Source organism: Bos indicus x Bos taurus, chromosome 1 (assembly GCF_003369695.1).
Source record: "Bos indicus x Bos taurus breed Angus x Brahman F1 hybrid chromosome 1, Bos_hybrid_MaternalHap_v2.0, whole genome shotgun sequence".
Taxonomy (NCBI): Eukaryota; Metazoa; Chordata; class Mammalia; order Artiodactyla; family Bovidae; genus Bos; species Bos indicus x Bos taurus.
In genome coordinates this window covers 135,718,975-135,734,453 of record NC_040076.1, presented here as the reverse complement: position 1 = coordinate 135,734,453, position 15,479 = coordinate 135,718,975, and the positions used below count along the sequence as shown (strand labels likewise).

The following is a 15,479-nucleotide window of genomic DNA, read 5'->3' as shown; positions in this document are numbered from 1 at the left end:
TGCTGATATTTTGAGGTTGCTGGCCAAAACCTCTAAAACCTCCAGGTTGCCTGTTTTCTGCTACCTTCAGTAATTCAGCTCAGGCATCTCTATGGCATAAAGTCCACCAGTGACCTCTAAACAAAAAATATATATCAGTTCTTTGTTGCTGAAGAGATATGATGACAAAGGAAAAAGCAGCAGCTGGAATGCAGTTAACTTTGCTCAAATATTTACCATTTAAACAACTATAACAAAGCAAAGCAGAATAGAAGACCCCAGTACAGTACTGCTGTTGAAGTTCCCAGAGTGGGCTGGCGGCCTGCTTCAAGTGTTGAGGCGGTGCTCACAGATAGGAGGCTGAGCCTGACTTTCTCAGGAGGGCAGCTTTTTGCCAGCAAACGCAGGAGCCTTTGTACTCCTGTCATTCAGTTGTTTAAAAAGACAGAGGTGTCAAGGAAAGGAAGCTTATTAATTGCCTATTAGGTGTACAAGGCATACTAAGTATTTTTTATGTATTGGCTCATTTAATTCTATAACCACTCTACAAGATAGATAGGTATTATTTCCATTTTACAAATCAATATAAGTACTCAGGAAAGTAATATAGCTTGGTTAGGGTCACAAAGTAAGTGAGAAGGGATTTTATTTGGCTCTGAAATCTAATTATTTTCCACTAATTTCAGTAATATCCAATAGTAGTGATTTCAGTTTGGTTCCACTGAGTTTGAGGAGGATGCCTGATGCCAAATCTGAAGATGCCAACATAAATGGACCAGAATGAAAGGGAAATACGTAAATAGAGTAATTCATTTATAAGCAGAGGTTGTTAAACTGCATCTCAGAGATCCTTTGAAGATATAACAAGCAAAAATATTAAATAAGTTTTTAAAATAATAGGATTATAAAGATACTCACTGATAGTATCATTGATCAGTGGCAAAAAGTTTAATCCTAAATCAAATTTAACCTTCAGAGGTGGTGCTTGCTGCTTTTGGGGTGAAATATCGTGCTATCATTTTGGTTTTTAAGAAACTGTGTTGTTTGGGTTGGTGGTTCCTTTGGGGACATGAGAGGATGACATTTACATTCAATGTCCTTCCCACAGATATGAATGACAACAGTTATCTAGTGCTGCACAATAAAGTTAGTATCTTAAAGCAACAGCCATGTTTATTTTGCCCACACATCTGCAGTTTGGGCAGGGTTCAACGGGGATCATTCATCTCTGCTCACTCAGCATCAGCTGGGTTGGCCTGAAGGCTTTAATCATCTGAGCTCACTCACTCATATGTCTGAAGCCTGGTCTGGAAAGACTGGAATAGCTGGGCTCCTCTGGCATCTCTCTTTCTTGGTGGCCTCTCCAGCATGAATTGCTGCAGGGTAGCCAGACTTCTGTGCTAGCTCAGTGCTCTTAAAGAAGTGACTCAAAATTCATTTTGATATTTGGCAAAACTAATACAATTATGTAAAGTTAAAAAAAAAAAAAGAAATGATTTTACAAACAACAAGAAAAAAAAAGATAAAGTCAGGCTGTAACCTTATCTTTTATGACCCACCCTAGGAAATCACACAGCATCCCTACAGTGCATTCTGTTCATTGAAGCAGTTACAAAAGCCGCTCAGGTTCAGTGGGAATGGAAATAGATTCCCTCTCTTGATAGGGAAGTGGAAAGTTTCTGGAAGAGCATGTGGAACTGGAAATATTACAGTGGCCATTTTTGGAATATACAGTCTGCTGTACAGATAAGCCAGGATATGGGTTATATGCTGATGCCTAAGCCAGATATATCTCCGGGCATTTCTTGCCCATCCAAGGGAGCATATTGGTATGCAAATGAAATATAATTTATTTCCCTATAATTTAACCCACCATAATTTACACTCTTCAAAAAAGTAAATCATCTGCAAAATTTTGGCACTTTGTCTACCATTAGAAACAAATCACTTGTAAAACATGAGTGGATTAGGCTAATGAGATAGCTAGTATGCTCTTCCTGAATTTTCCATCATTGTTGAGCCCATGCCTGTTTAATGTTCTTGAATTGTCGTCATATTTCTGCTTTTCTACATTGTGTGCAGAAATAAACAGCTGAATATTTATGTAAACATTTTGCATAGAAACCTTTCCACTTAAAACTAAAAAGTGAAGAAGACCGTTACACTTAAAATTGAATGTTTCTGGTAGGGGTTCATTCTAGTGTTTTAAAACATCTGCTGCCTCCTCTTTTGAAGATGAAATGATTATTCAAGACACATTTCTTAAAGTTTACAAAATTAGTATCTTCTTTCAAGTGCTACTTGTAAAATGTAGGAATCCTGGGGCGTGGCACACAACAGACTTAGGTACATTTTGCATTAATTGGGCTTAGTTTGTTCTAGACCTTTTTTAAAACAGTAAAATATTCCATCCATATTAAATATAAAATTTATAGGTACAGTTTAAAGAAAAATATGAATACTTGTGTATACACCCTGCAAGTTAGAAAGTAGACTGTTACCTACCTTATCCCCTGGAGGCTAAACCCTTTCTTTCCTTTATAGTATTACCATATCTGTAGCAAGACTTCCCTGGTGACTCAGTAGGTAAAGCGTCTGCCTACAGTGTGGGAGACCTGGGTTCGATCCGTGGTTCGGGAAGATCCTCTGGAGAAGGAAATGGCAACCCACTCCAGTACGCTTGCCTGGAAAATCCCAGGGACGGAGGAGCCCGGTAGGCTACGGTCCATGGGGTCGCAAAGAGTCAGACACGAACTGAGCGATTTCACTTTCACTTTCTTGAAGTCGCTCAGTCGGGTCGACTCTTTGCGACCCCATGGACCGTAGCCTACAGGGCTCCTCCGTCCCTGGGATTTTCCAGGCAAGTGTACTGAAGTGGGTTGCCATTTCCTTATGGATCGAACCCAGGTCTCCCACACTGTAGGCCTGAGCCAAGTAAAATCCTTTATTTGTTTGAATCATCACATAATGCTTTTCACTTTAATTAAAAGTGTTTTATATTAAAAAAAAAAAAACTTGTACATCTTTCATTAGTTTTACAGTTGACCCTTGAGCAACAATGGGTTTGAACTGTACAGATACACTTATACATGGATTTTTTTCCTAGTAAATATGTACTCCAGTGCTACTCAATTTGTAGTTGATTGAATTTGAAGATGCAGAGCTATGAATACAGAGGGCCAACCACAGAGTTACATTGAAATTTTTGACTGAGCTGCTCAGGGGTCAATTCCCCTGATTCTTGTGTTGCTCAGGGTCAACTGGATTCTTAGGTACTTTATATTTTTGTTGCTGTTGTTAATGGTATCATTCTGATTATTGCCAAGTATGAACCTGCAGTTGATTTCTGCATATTAGTTTTATGAAAATCAAATTTGCTAAATCTCACTACAGGCGTACTTGTTTTTTTCTTTTTGCACTTCAGTTTATTGCACTTCACAGGTATTGCATTTTTTAAAAATTGAAGGTGCATGTAAGCCTGTTTCAAGCATTTTTCCAGCAGCATTTGCCTACTTGGTGTTTTTGTGTCACATTTTGGTAGTCCTGGCATATTTCATACTTTCATGTTATTATTGATACTCTGTTTTATATGGTAATCTATGGTCTTTCATGCTACTACTGTAACTGCTTTGGGGCATCACAAACTGCACCCTTATTAGATGGTGAACTTAAGTGATAAATGTTGTGTGTGTTCTGACTGCTCCACCAGCCAGCTAGCTGTTCTCACATCCATCTCCCTCTCCCTGGGGCTCCATGAGACACAGCAATACTGAAATTAGGCCAGTTAATAGCCCTACAATGGCCTCTAAGTGTTCAAGTTAAAGGAACAGTTGCTCATCTCTCATTTTAAATCAAAAACTAGAGATGATTAAGCTTAATGAGGAAGGCATGTCAAAAGCTGATAGCTAGGCCTTTTCCACAAAACATCTAAGTTTTGAAAGCAAAGGAAGAGGAAAACTTCTTGAAGGAAATTAAAAGTGAACACATGAGTGATGAGAAAGCAAAGCTGCCTTATTGTGAATGTAGAGAAAGTTCTAGTGGTCTGGATAGAAGTTCAAACCAGCCACAATATTCCTTTAACCCAAAGCCTAATCCAGAGCAAAGCCTTAATTCTCTTCAATTCTATGACAGCTGAGAGAATTGACAAAGCTGCAAGAGAAAAGTTTGGAGGTAATAGAAGTTTAAAGAAAGAAGCTGTCTCTAACAGAGAAGTGCAAAGTGAAGCAGCAAGTGGCTTCGCTAAACAGCAGATTTTCCATGTAGACAAAACGGCATTCTACTGGAAGAAGATGCCATCTGGGACGTTCATAGCTTGAGAGTACGAGTCAGTGCTTGGCTTCAAAGCTTCGAAGGACCGGCTGACTCTTGTTAGGAGCTAATGCAATGCGAGTGGTGACCTTAAGTTGAAACTGGTGCTCTTTGACTATTCCAAAAATCCTAGAGCCCTTAAGAAGTGCTCAATGTACTCTGTGTGTGTTCTAGAAATGGAACAACAAAGCCTAGATGACAGCACCTGTTTAAAACATGTTTTAGTGAATATTTTGCAGAAGGAAATGGCAATCCACTCCAGTATTCTTGCCTGGAGAATCCCATGGACAGAGGAGCCTGGGGGGCTTTAGTCCATGGGGTCACACAGAGTCGAACATGACTGAAGCGACTAAGCTGCAGCAGCAGTGAATATTTTAAGCCCACTGTGGAGACCTACTGCTCAGCAAAGATTCCTTTCAAAATATGACTGTTCATTTACAATGTACCTGGTCATCCAAGAATTCTTATGGAGATATACACTAAAATTAATGTTATTTCCATACTTGCTAACACATTATCCATTCTGTAGCCCTCGAATCACGGAGTAACTTCAGGTCTTATTATTTAAGAAATATATTTCGTAAGGTTGTAGCTTCCATAAATAGTGATTCCCCTGATAGATTTGGGTAAAATAAATGGAAAACCTCTGAAGAAGAGTCATCATTGTAACTGCCATTAAGACATTTGTGATTCATGAGAAGATTTCAGAATATCAACATTACAGAAGCTTAGAAGAAGTTGATTCCAACCCACATGAATGACTTTGAGGGGTTCAGGACTTTAGTGGAGGAAGTAACTGCAGATGTAGAAATAGCAAGAGATGTAGAATTAAAAATGGAGCCTGAAAATGTGACTGAGTTCCTGTTACTCTCATGATAAAAACTTCACAGATGAGAAATTGCTTCTGATGGATGAGCAAAGTTCTTGAGGAGGAACCCACTTCTGGTGAAGATGCTATGAAGACTGTTGAAATGAAATCAAAGGATTTAGAATTTTATATAAACTTAGTTGATAAAGCAGCCACAGAGTTTGAGAGGATTGACTTCAGTTTTGAAAGTTATGTGGCTAAAATCTATCAAACAGCATTACATGCTACAGGGAAATTGTGAGTGGAAGCATCGATCAATGCAGTAACTCAGCTGTCTCATTTTAAGAAGTTTCCACAGCCACCCCAACCTTCAGCAACGCACCACCCTGATCAGTCAGTAGCTATCAACATTAAGGGAACATCGTCCACCAACAAATAGATTAGGACTCACTGAAGGGTCAGATGATGGTAGCATTTTTTTAACAATAAAAATATTTTAAAATTAAGGTATGTACAGAGAAGGCAATGGCACCCCACTCCAGTACTCTTGCCTGGAAAATCCCATGGACAGAGGAGCCTGATAGGCTACAGTCCATGGGGTTTCGAAGAGTCGGACACGACTGAGCGACTTCCCTTTCACTTTTCACTTTCATGCACTGGAGAAGGAAATGGCAACCCACTCCAGTGTTCTTGCCTGGAGAATCCCAGGGACGGGGAAGCCTGGTGGGCTGCCGTCCATTGGGTTGCACAGAGTCGGACACGACTGAAGCGACTTAGCAGCATGTACATTGTAATTTTAGACATAATGTTATTATGCACTTAGACCGCAGTATGGTGTAAACATAACTTTCTGTTGTGGATCAGTCACTAAGTCCTGCCCAACTCTTTGCGACCCCATAGACCGTAGCCCGCCAGGCTCCTCTGTCCATGGAATTTCCCAGGCAAGAATACTGGAGTGGTTAGCCATTGCCTTCTCCAGGAAATCTTCCCAACCCAGGAATCGAACCTGTGTCTCCAGCATTGCAGTCAGATTTTTTACCGATTGAGCCAACGGGGAAGCCTTTTTATATGCACAAGAAAACCAAAAAATTCATGTGACTCACTTTATTGTAATATTTATTTTGTTTAAATCTTATCTATCCTTATTGACTTTTATCTGCTGAAGCTGTCAATTACTAAAGCTGTCAATTACTAAAAATATTGCAATTTCTCTCTCTGGTGATTTGCTCATTTCTCTAGTTATCATGTCAGTTTTTTGCTTTGAATGTTTTCAGGTAATATTAATAGATATACACAATTTATAATTCTTTGTGTGTTTTTCCATGTTTTAGATGTGTCTATTACAATCAATGCATAGCTAGATTTTTATTTATTGTCTAAAAATATTAATTAGAAAGTGGGTCTTTGGCCTTTATTGCAATTAATTGTATGTTTACTTTTATTTCTATCACTGTTTTATGTATTTTTATTTGTGAATGTTTTCTATTTCTCCCACTCCCCACACACATTTCTTGCGATCTTTTGAACCAATCATTTTTTTCCTCAGTCTGGGTTTTTCCTCCTACTTCTTTTTAGGTTATATGCTTAGTGTCTGCCCCCTTAGTAACTGTTCTTGCTATTTCTGCAAATATATTCTAAATTAAAGTTTCTATTTGATAAGTATGTTGTAACTCATGCTCCCAAACTCAAAAGACTTACCTCTCCTCAGCTTCCTTATTTTTCTTCCACAAATTACATGTTTTTCTTACAGTTTTAAATAAAGATTACTTGGTTTTATCCATCTACTTGTCATTATTTTCCCTTGTTACTTTCTTCCATTTCAGTTTCATCTGTAGTCTTTTTCCTTCTTTCTGAAGTACAGCCTTTAGAATTTCATTTAGTGACTTTTTTAATAGTAAACTCTATACTATATGTCAGTAATACAGAGATGAATAAGTAACACTCACATAAAATATATAGTTGCAGTGTAAGTACAGAATTCAAGATTAGGACCATGTGTTGTGAGCACAGAGAGGGAAAGCTAAATTTAAGGAGCAGGGGGTGGGGGCATCTCAGGATAGGAAATGTGAAGTGTGGAGGGCTCTGGATGCTTTCATGGAACATTCATCAGCGCAGCAGGCTGGAGCTTAGGAGCAGGTTAGTGCCAGATGGAGCTAGAGAGGTTAGCTAGTTAGCGAGTGGATTATGGAGAGCCTTAAATGCCAAACTGATGGCAGCAGAGAGTTGGGGGAGGTTTAAAGCAGTGGGGTGGCATGAGTAGATGCATTATTTAGGAGTGATATGTGTGACGTGGTGGGTCCTGATCTGGGAGGAGGCTGGTAACTAAACCAAGGCAAGCAAAGGTAATGAAGAGGAGAGACAACATTTTAAGGGACATTGACAAGGTAAAGCTCTGAAAAGAAGATTTAAGGAAGAGAGATTAGGTGATGCACTCCAAAGAGTATAATCTAGAGGGCTAGCAGGATCGAGAGCACGGAGGTGGTGTGCATGTTGGGGGTGTAGTGAGACACCACTGCAAGGAGAAGATGAGGTGAGTCTGTCACTTAAATGATTTGACATCTTTTCAGGAAGATAATGAGTCAGTCTTAGAAGATCAGTGTTTAATAAATTAGGGATATCTCTGTGTTGAGAACTCAGCAACATTTGATTTTGGTGGTTCTGGTCATTACTGTTTTTCCTTCTTTCGTTTCCTGAGTTAGAATATAGATCTCTGCTGCAGGATGCAAAGTCTGTTTCTAGCAATAAATAACATATAATTAAATAATCGTTGGATTTCAGTGAAATTTTAGGTCGAGAATTTGACATGTAGAACTATCTTCTCTGCTGTTTGCAAAATGATTGCTGCCATGCAGTGCTTGCTCTTGGCTGATGGGACCTCTTGTTGGGTATCTATTTTTAACCTTAACACTGTCCACAGGCTGGCAGATGTGATCCAAAGTGTCTAAGAGCATCTGGTAAGACAGGAAGGAGTGGAAGGGAAGGAAGACAGAGGCAGAGCAAGGGAAGGGGGAAAAAAAAACCCTCCATTTAATTAAAAAAGTATTTGCAACACTTATACTTCCTACCTGCTGTTTTTAGCTGGCAAGATCAGATTGCTCCCTGGAGATTGGTGCCTGGCCTATGAGCCCAAATGCGGGCTTTCTTTTTAATGCATGAGTCATCACAGTGATTCAGTGACTTATTCGTCACTCACACGTAATGATTGCAGTGGACACTGCTGAGAGTTCAAAGGAACTTCTCCCTGTCAGGGTGCTAAGTAGCTTTAATAGCAGATGTGATGTGTCAGTCCAGAACATGAGCAACTTCTTGCCTTCTACCTGGTGCTATCCTGGAGTGCTCTGGACTTGGGCATGCATCCATCAGTTCAGTTTAGTCTCTCAGTTGTGTCTGACTCTTTATGACCCCATAGACTGCAGGCCCCATCAAATCCAGGCATTTCTTGTCAGAGGAGGGAGCTGGGAGTTAGGGGGAGAAAATCATGTGCTATAAAATGTTTTCTTTGGGGAGCTCTACTCCATCTGGCAGCATCATGATCCAAAATATTCCTGGCCTTTTTACATTGGTGGTGGTGGCTGACCCATGGGATCCTGATGTGTGAACTGGGTGCTGTTAAAATATCTCATCTTTTAGAAGTGACTCAGGAGGAAAAGTGTCAAGTAAAAGTTACTCATTTCAACCTGGCTGGAAAAAAATTTTGAGTTGTGAAGTTGCAGAATGATTCTTATAGTTCTTGTTGTTGCTATTGAAAACTACAAATATAGATTCTAAAATCCGCTTAGAAATGAGTTTGTCACTATTAACACTTGCCTTTGAATGACGTTGGTAAAGTAGAAAGTTGTTGACGTAGATGAGCTCATGAGAGCAGTATTTTATTGAATTTATCTAAATTTTACCTAAATTGTCTCATTTAATCAATCATGCAGTTAAGGAAACGCAGAGAGTGAGGGAACTGTCCAAGGTACTGTCCAACTGAGCAAATACATGGTGGACACAGTTCAAACCCAGGAATAATTAATTGGTGGCAAAATTTATACCACACTGCCTCTGGGCATATTTTGGTATTTACTTTCGCTCATTTAAGAGAACAGATGTGTTTTCTGTGATAAATTCGACTTACCCAGGTGTTTCCCCTTTATGGAGACACCATTCCTCTATACCTGCCCTGAGTTCCAGCCTTCAATCCCTGGATGCTGTCTTCAAGTAACAAAAATAGGAAAAAAAAAAAAAAAGCCTAAATAAGGGATTTAGTCCACAGTGCAATGGTTCACCCTACTGTAGTCTTTTCTTTGTACCCTTTTTTGAATGTCCATCACTCTATTTATGATGGTTAAACTATTAAAATTTCTGACTGTCCTTTTAAATACAGATTATACAAAGTTTTGAGAAGCAAAGATGTCAGCTGTATAAACACAGGGATTTGTTTCTTTTTTCAAGTGATTTAAACTTGACTAAATGCCAGGGATGAACCAAATGTCAAGCCATCAAGAACAACAGGAACATATAAAGGTTGTCTTGGGAGCAGGTTTCCTTGATACCAAACTGAAGTAACTTCCTGTATCCTACCATGCTTCGGGGAAACAGAGCCTTTAATGCACATGAGTGTTCTATTGCCTTCAAGAGAACTTATAATCACTTGCTTGAATAAGCAGAATTTACAATAAAAAAAGCTTAAGGATATGCATGGATAGCATTTCATTATGAAAAAAGGCAGTGTTACACAGACAAAAACGTTTGAGATGAGATAATAGTTTGAGGTGAGTCATTTTCCCTGAGAATTACAGGTACCCAGCCAAAAGACTTCAGTGTTTTTAGCATGGGTTGTCACCCACAAAACGCACAAAATGAAGAGCTAGATCCAGGAGTCAGAAGTTACGACAACATGAAACAACAGAAGGTAAGAGGATTGAGTAAGAGCAATAACTGTGATAGATCATCACTCATAGGACAGGCATCATCTGTTCCCCAGTGCAGTTTACCACCTGAGAGCCCACAAGGAGTGACTCCTGAGGAGCCCCTTCTAGTCTCTCAAAAGAAAATAAAACAAAGAGAAAGGAGACTGTATGTAGGATAAAGATTGAGGACGATCTTTATGTATATTTGATACAGGTAGACCGAACTTACCTGACTAGCAAGGTAAATTTATTTTTAACTTTATGCCAACTTGTGGCAGGTAAGTGAATTTCTGAAAAGTCCTGTGGAGCCATTTGTACTAACCTCTGTTGATTTTCTATTAACTTCATGGAAACTCGCGTTCTTAAACTGCTCAGAGGCTTTGGTTTTACCACCTGTATAATAAAGGAGGCAATGCAGATGGTCTGTAATGTATGATTTGTGACCACAGTGGGTGGATTTAAATGAGTTTAGTTATCAGTTGATGTGCTAGACACATGATGAATGACTTAAGGAAAATCAGCCAAGGACAGGTAGCAAGTAGCTCGTCCTGTCTGATCTCAGCAGAGCATGTACAGCTTTCCAGACCACCAGAGAAAAGGGGGCTCTCAGCCAGGCTTTGTTTGATTGTTCCTTCCCTGGATCTCCTTATTAAATATCTGGCTTGTCTGCCATGTTATGCTTGTCCCAACCTGTCAAGACCTCAGGCAACTCATGATGTTAGCCTTTCCTGATTGTTTGCCACTGAGATAACTATTGTTACCAACAGTGCCCAGGCAGGAATTTTTCCATAAAATCAACCCCCTGTAGCAGGGAGGTAGAACTGCCAATTCCCACAGCCCTCTCCATCTGCTGAGGCTTGGGTAGAGTTTTCAGTAGCATGAAGCTGAGGTGGGAGGTGGCAAGGAATAGGAGCAATCTCTGGCTATAATGTCACAGAATCCTACTCTTCTTACTGAGATTCAGTAGGTGTACTTGAATAAATCTTAATTTATTATATGCCTTTGGTCAATTTCCAGAATTTTTAAATGGTCATTTTGTTTTGTTTTTATTTTTATTGAGATAAAATTGACACATTAGAGTAGTTTCAGGTATGCAATGTAATTTGATATATGTATATATTTTGAAATGATTACCACAGTGCTTATTTAATATCCATCACCATACATAGCTATAGTTTTTTCTTATAATGGAATTTTTAAGATTTACTCTATTAGCTGCTTTCAAATATACAATAGTGTATTGTTAACTATAGTCATCATTCTGTACATTATATCCCCAGGATGTTTTTATCTTATACCTGGAAGTTTATTCCTTTTCATCACTGTGACTCATTTCTCCCATTCCTACCCCACACATATACCCTGCCTTTGGTAACCACAAATATTTTCTCTGAATTCATGAGTTCATTTCTTTCTTCAAATTCCATATTGGAGTGATCATACAGAATTTGTCTTTCTCTAGTTTCACTTAGCATAATGCCCTCAAGTTTTATTCATGTTGTCACAAATGGCAAGGTTTCTTTTTTTATAGCTGAATAATAATCCGTTATGTGTGTGTGACAACTTCTTTACTCACTCATCCATCGATGGACTAGGTTATTTCCATGCCTTCGGTATTATAGATAATGCTGCAATGAATATGGACATGCAGATATCTTTTTAAGTTAGTGTTTTCATTATCTGCAGATAAGTATTCAGAAGTGAAATTGCCAGATTATATGGTAATTCTATTTTTAATTTTTTGAACAATCTTCACATTATTTTCTATAGTGGCTGCACCAATTAACATTCTCACCAACAATACACATCCTTGCCAACACTTGTTATTTGTTGTCTTTTGATGGTAGCCATTCTAACAGGTGTTAAGTGATGCCTCATAATGGTTTTAATTTTCATTTCCCTTATGATTAGTGTGATGTTCAGCATTTTTTAATGTTATCTGTTGGCTATCTGTATGTTTTCTTTGGAAAAATGTCTATCCAGACCTACCCATTTTTTAAAATCAGATTATTTGTCTTTTACTATGGATTTATATGAGTTATTTTATATTTGGGGATAGTAGTTCCTTAAAGATATGATTTGCAAATATTTTCTCCCATTCTGTATGTTGCCCTTTCATTCTCTTGATGGTTTCCTTTGCTGTGCAGAAGCATTTTGACTTTCTGTAGTCCCACTTATTTATTTTTTCTTTCATTGATTTACATTTGGTGTCAAATTTAAAAAAAAAAAAACCATAGCCAAGACCAATGTCTGGAAGCTTTCCCCCTGTGTTTTCTTCTAGCTTTATGGTTTCAGGTCTTACATTTAAATCCTTAATTCATTTTGTGTTTGGTATAAGATAGTGATATTGTTTCATCCTTTTTCATGTGGCTGTCCAGTTTTTCCAACATTATTTATTGAAGAGACTGTTCTTTCCCCATTGTTTCATCCTTTGTCATGAATTAATTGACCATGTAAACATTTTTTCCTGGGCTCTCTATTTTGTTCCATTGGCGTGTATATCTGTTTTTAATGCCATTTAACACCAGTATTATACTGGCATTTTATTACTATAGCTTTGTAATATAATTTGAAATCAGGAAATATAATATCTCCAGCTTTCTTCTCTCTCTGATTGCCTTAACTATTTGGAATCTTTGATGGTTCCATATCAATTTTAAGACTATTCTGTTCCTGTGGGGGAGGGGAAAATCCCATTGGAATTTTGATAGGGATTGCATTGAATCTGTATATTACTTTGAGTAGTTTGAACATTTAATATTCTTCCAGTCCATGAGTACAGACCCTCTTTCTATTTATTTCTATATTCTTCGATGGCTAGGGTTTTCAGTATATAGGTCTTTTACTTCCTTGCTGAAATTTATTCCTAGGTATTTTATTCTTTTTGATGCAATTATAAGTGGGACTTTTTAAAAATGTCTCTCTGAAAGTTTGTTATTAATTTGTAGAAGCACAATAGAATTTTGTGTGCTGATTTTGTATCCTGCAACATTAATGAATTCATTCATTTTCTCTAACACGTTTTTGGTAGAGCTCAGGATTTTCTATATGTAATATCATGTTATCTGCAAATAGAGAAAAGTATTACTTTTTTCTTTCTGATTTGAATCCCTTTAATTTCTTTTTCTTTTCTCATTGCTATGGCTAGGACTTTCAATAATATATTGAATAAAAGTGGCAAGAGTGAATATCTTTGCCTTGTTCTTAATCTTATAGGAAAAGCTTTCAGCTTTTCATGATTATGATACTACCTGTGGAAATGGCAACCCACTCCAGTTCTCTTGCCTGAAAAATTTCATGGATGGGGGAGTCTCGTAGGCTACAGTCCATGGGGTCACAAAGAGTCGGACATGACTGAGCCATTTAACTTTCACTTTTGTCATATATAGTCTTTTCTATGTTGAGATACATCCTTCTGTATCTGCTTTGTTGAGAGTTTTTATCATAAATGGATGTTATATTTTTCAAATTCTTTTTCTGTAGCTATTAAAGTGATTATCTGATTTTTATTCTTCATTTTGTTAATGTGGTGAATGACATTGGTTGAATTGTGACTGTTGAACCATTCTTGCATCTCCGGATTAAATTCCACTTAATCATGGTGTGCAATCATCTTAATGTATTGTTCAATTAAGTTTGCTAATATTTTGTTAAGGATTTTTACATTTATGTTCATCAGGACACTGGTCTATAATTTTCTTGTGTCTTTGCCTCGTTTTGGTAACAGTGTAATGCTGGCCTCATAAAATGAGTTTGGATGCATTTCCTTCTCTGCCATTTTTTGAAAGCATTTGAAAAAAATTGTATTAACTTTTCTTTAAATGTTTGGTGGAATTCACCAGTGAAGCCATCTGGTCCTAGACTTCTGTTTGATGGAGGATTTTTGATTATTGACTCAGTATTCTTGATAGTAATAAGTGTGTTTATATTTTCTATTTCTTCATGATTCAGGCTTGGTAGGTTGTATATTTCTAAGAATTTATCCATTTCTTATAGGTTATCTAATTTCTTATTGTATAATTGTTCATAATAGTTTCCTATGATCCTTTGTATTTTACATCTGTGGTATCAGTTGTAAAATCTCCATTTTCATTTGTCATTCAGTGTATTTGAATCCTCTTTTTATTTGGTGAGTCTAGCAAAAGGTTTCTCTACTTTTTAAAATCTTTTTTAAAAAACACCTTAGTTTCATTGATCTTTTCTATCGTCTTTTTACTCTCTATTTCATTAATTTCCACTCTAATTTTGTTATTTTAAAGTTTCAACAAATTTGGTTTTTTCAACAAATGTGTCCAGGTTTATCACTGCTCAAAGATTTGCTGAGCTCCTCACTCAAGCATTCAAAAAACCCCATATTTTCTTCATTTATTATACAGTTTTTCTCAAAACCTATTTTAAACAGTTATGTAACTTGAAATTAGAGATACAAAAAGAACATTTCATGCAAATATGGGCAAAATAAAAGACAGAAATGATATGAACCTAACAGAAGCAGAAGATATTAAGAGGTGGCAAGAATACACAGAAGAACTATACAAAAAAGACCCTAATGACCCAGATAACCATGATGGTGTGATCACTTACCTAGAGACAGACATCCTGGAATGCAAAGTCAAGTGGGCCTTAGGAAGCATCACTACAAACAAAGCTAATGGAGGTGATGGAATTCCAGTTGAGCTATTTCAAATCCTAAAAGATGATGCTGTGAAAGTGCTGCACTCAGTATGCCAGCAAATTTGGAAAACTCTGCAGTGGCCATAGGACTGGAAAAGATCAGTTTTCATTCCAATCCCAAAATCAGGCAATGCCAAAGAATGTTCAAATTACTCAGTAGTTCAAACTATTGCACTCATCTCACATGCTGCTGCTGCTGCTGCTAAGTCATGTCCGACTCTGTGTGACCCCATAGAAGGCGGCCCACCAGGCTCCTGTCCCTGGGATTCTCCAGGCAAGCATACTGGAGTGGGTTGCCATTTCCTTCTCCAGTGCATGAAAGTGAAAAGTGAAAGTGAAGTTGCTCAGTTGTGTCAGACTTTTCACAACCCCATGGACTGTAGCCTACCAGGCTCCTCCATGGGAGGAAATCCATGGGATTTCCCAGGCAAGAGTACTGGAGTGGGTTGCCATTGCCTTCTCCTCACATGCTAGCAAAGTAATATTCAAAATTCTCCAAGCTAGGCTTCAACAGTATGTGAACTGAAAATTTCCAGGTGTTCAAACTGGGCTTAGAAAAGGCAGAGGAACCAGAGATCAAATTACCAACTTCTGTTGGATCATCAAAAAAGCAGGAGAATTCCAGAGAAACATCTACTTCTGTTTCATTGACTATGCTAAAGTCTTTGACTGTGTGGATCACAACAAACTGTGGAGAATTCTTCACGAGATGGGAATGCCAGACCAGCTTACCTGCCTGCTAAGAAATCTGTGTGCAGGTCAAGAAGCAACAATTAGAACCAAACATGGAACAAACTGGTTCTAAATTGAGAAAGGAG

The 15,479-nt window shown here is 37.9% G+C and overlaps 1 protein-coding gene and 1 pseudogene across 7 annotated transcripts in view; both read left to right on the top strand.

Annotated features, from left to right (window-relative positions):
* The window catches only part of TMEM108 (transmembrane protein 108), a 404,994-nt gene that overhangs the window by 128,185 nt on the left and 261,330 nt on the right, over positions 1–15,479 (top strand). The gene's annotated exons all lie outside the window — the stretch shown is intronic.
* LOC113895143 lies at positions 2,891–5,613 on the top strand (annotated as a pseudogene).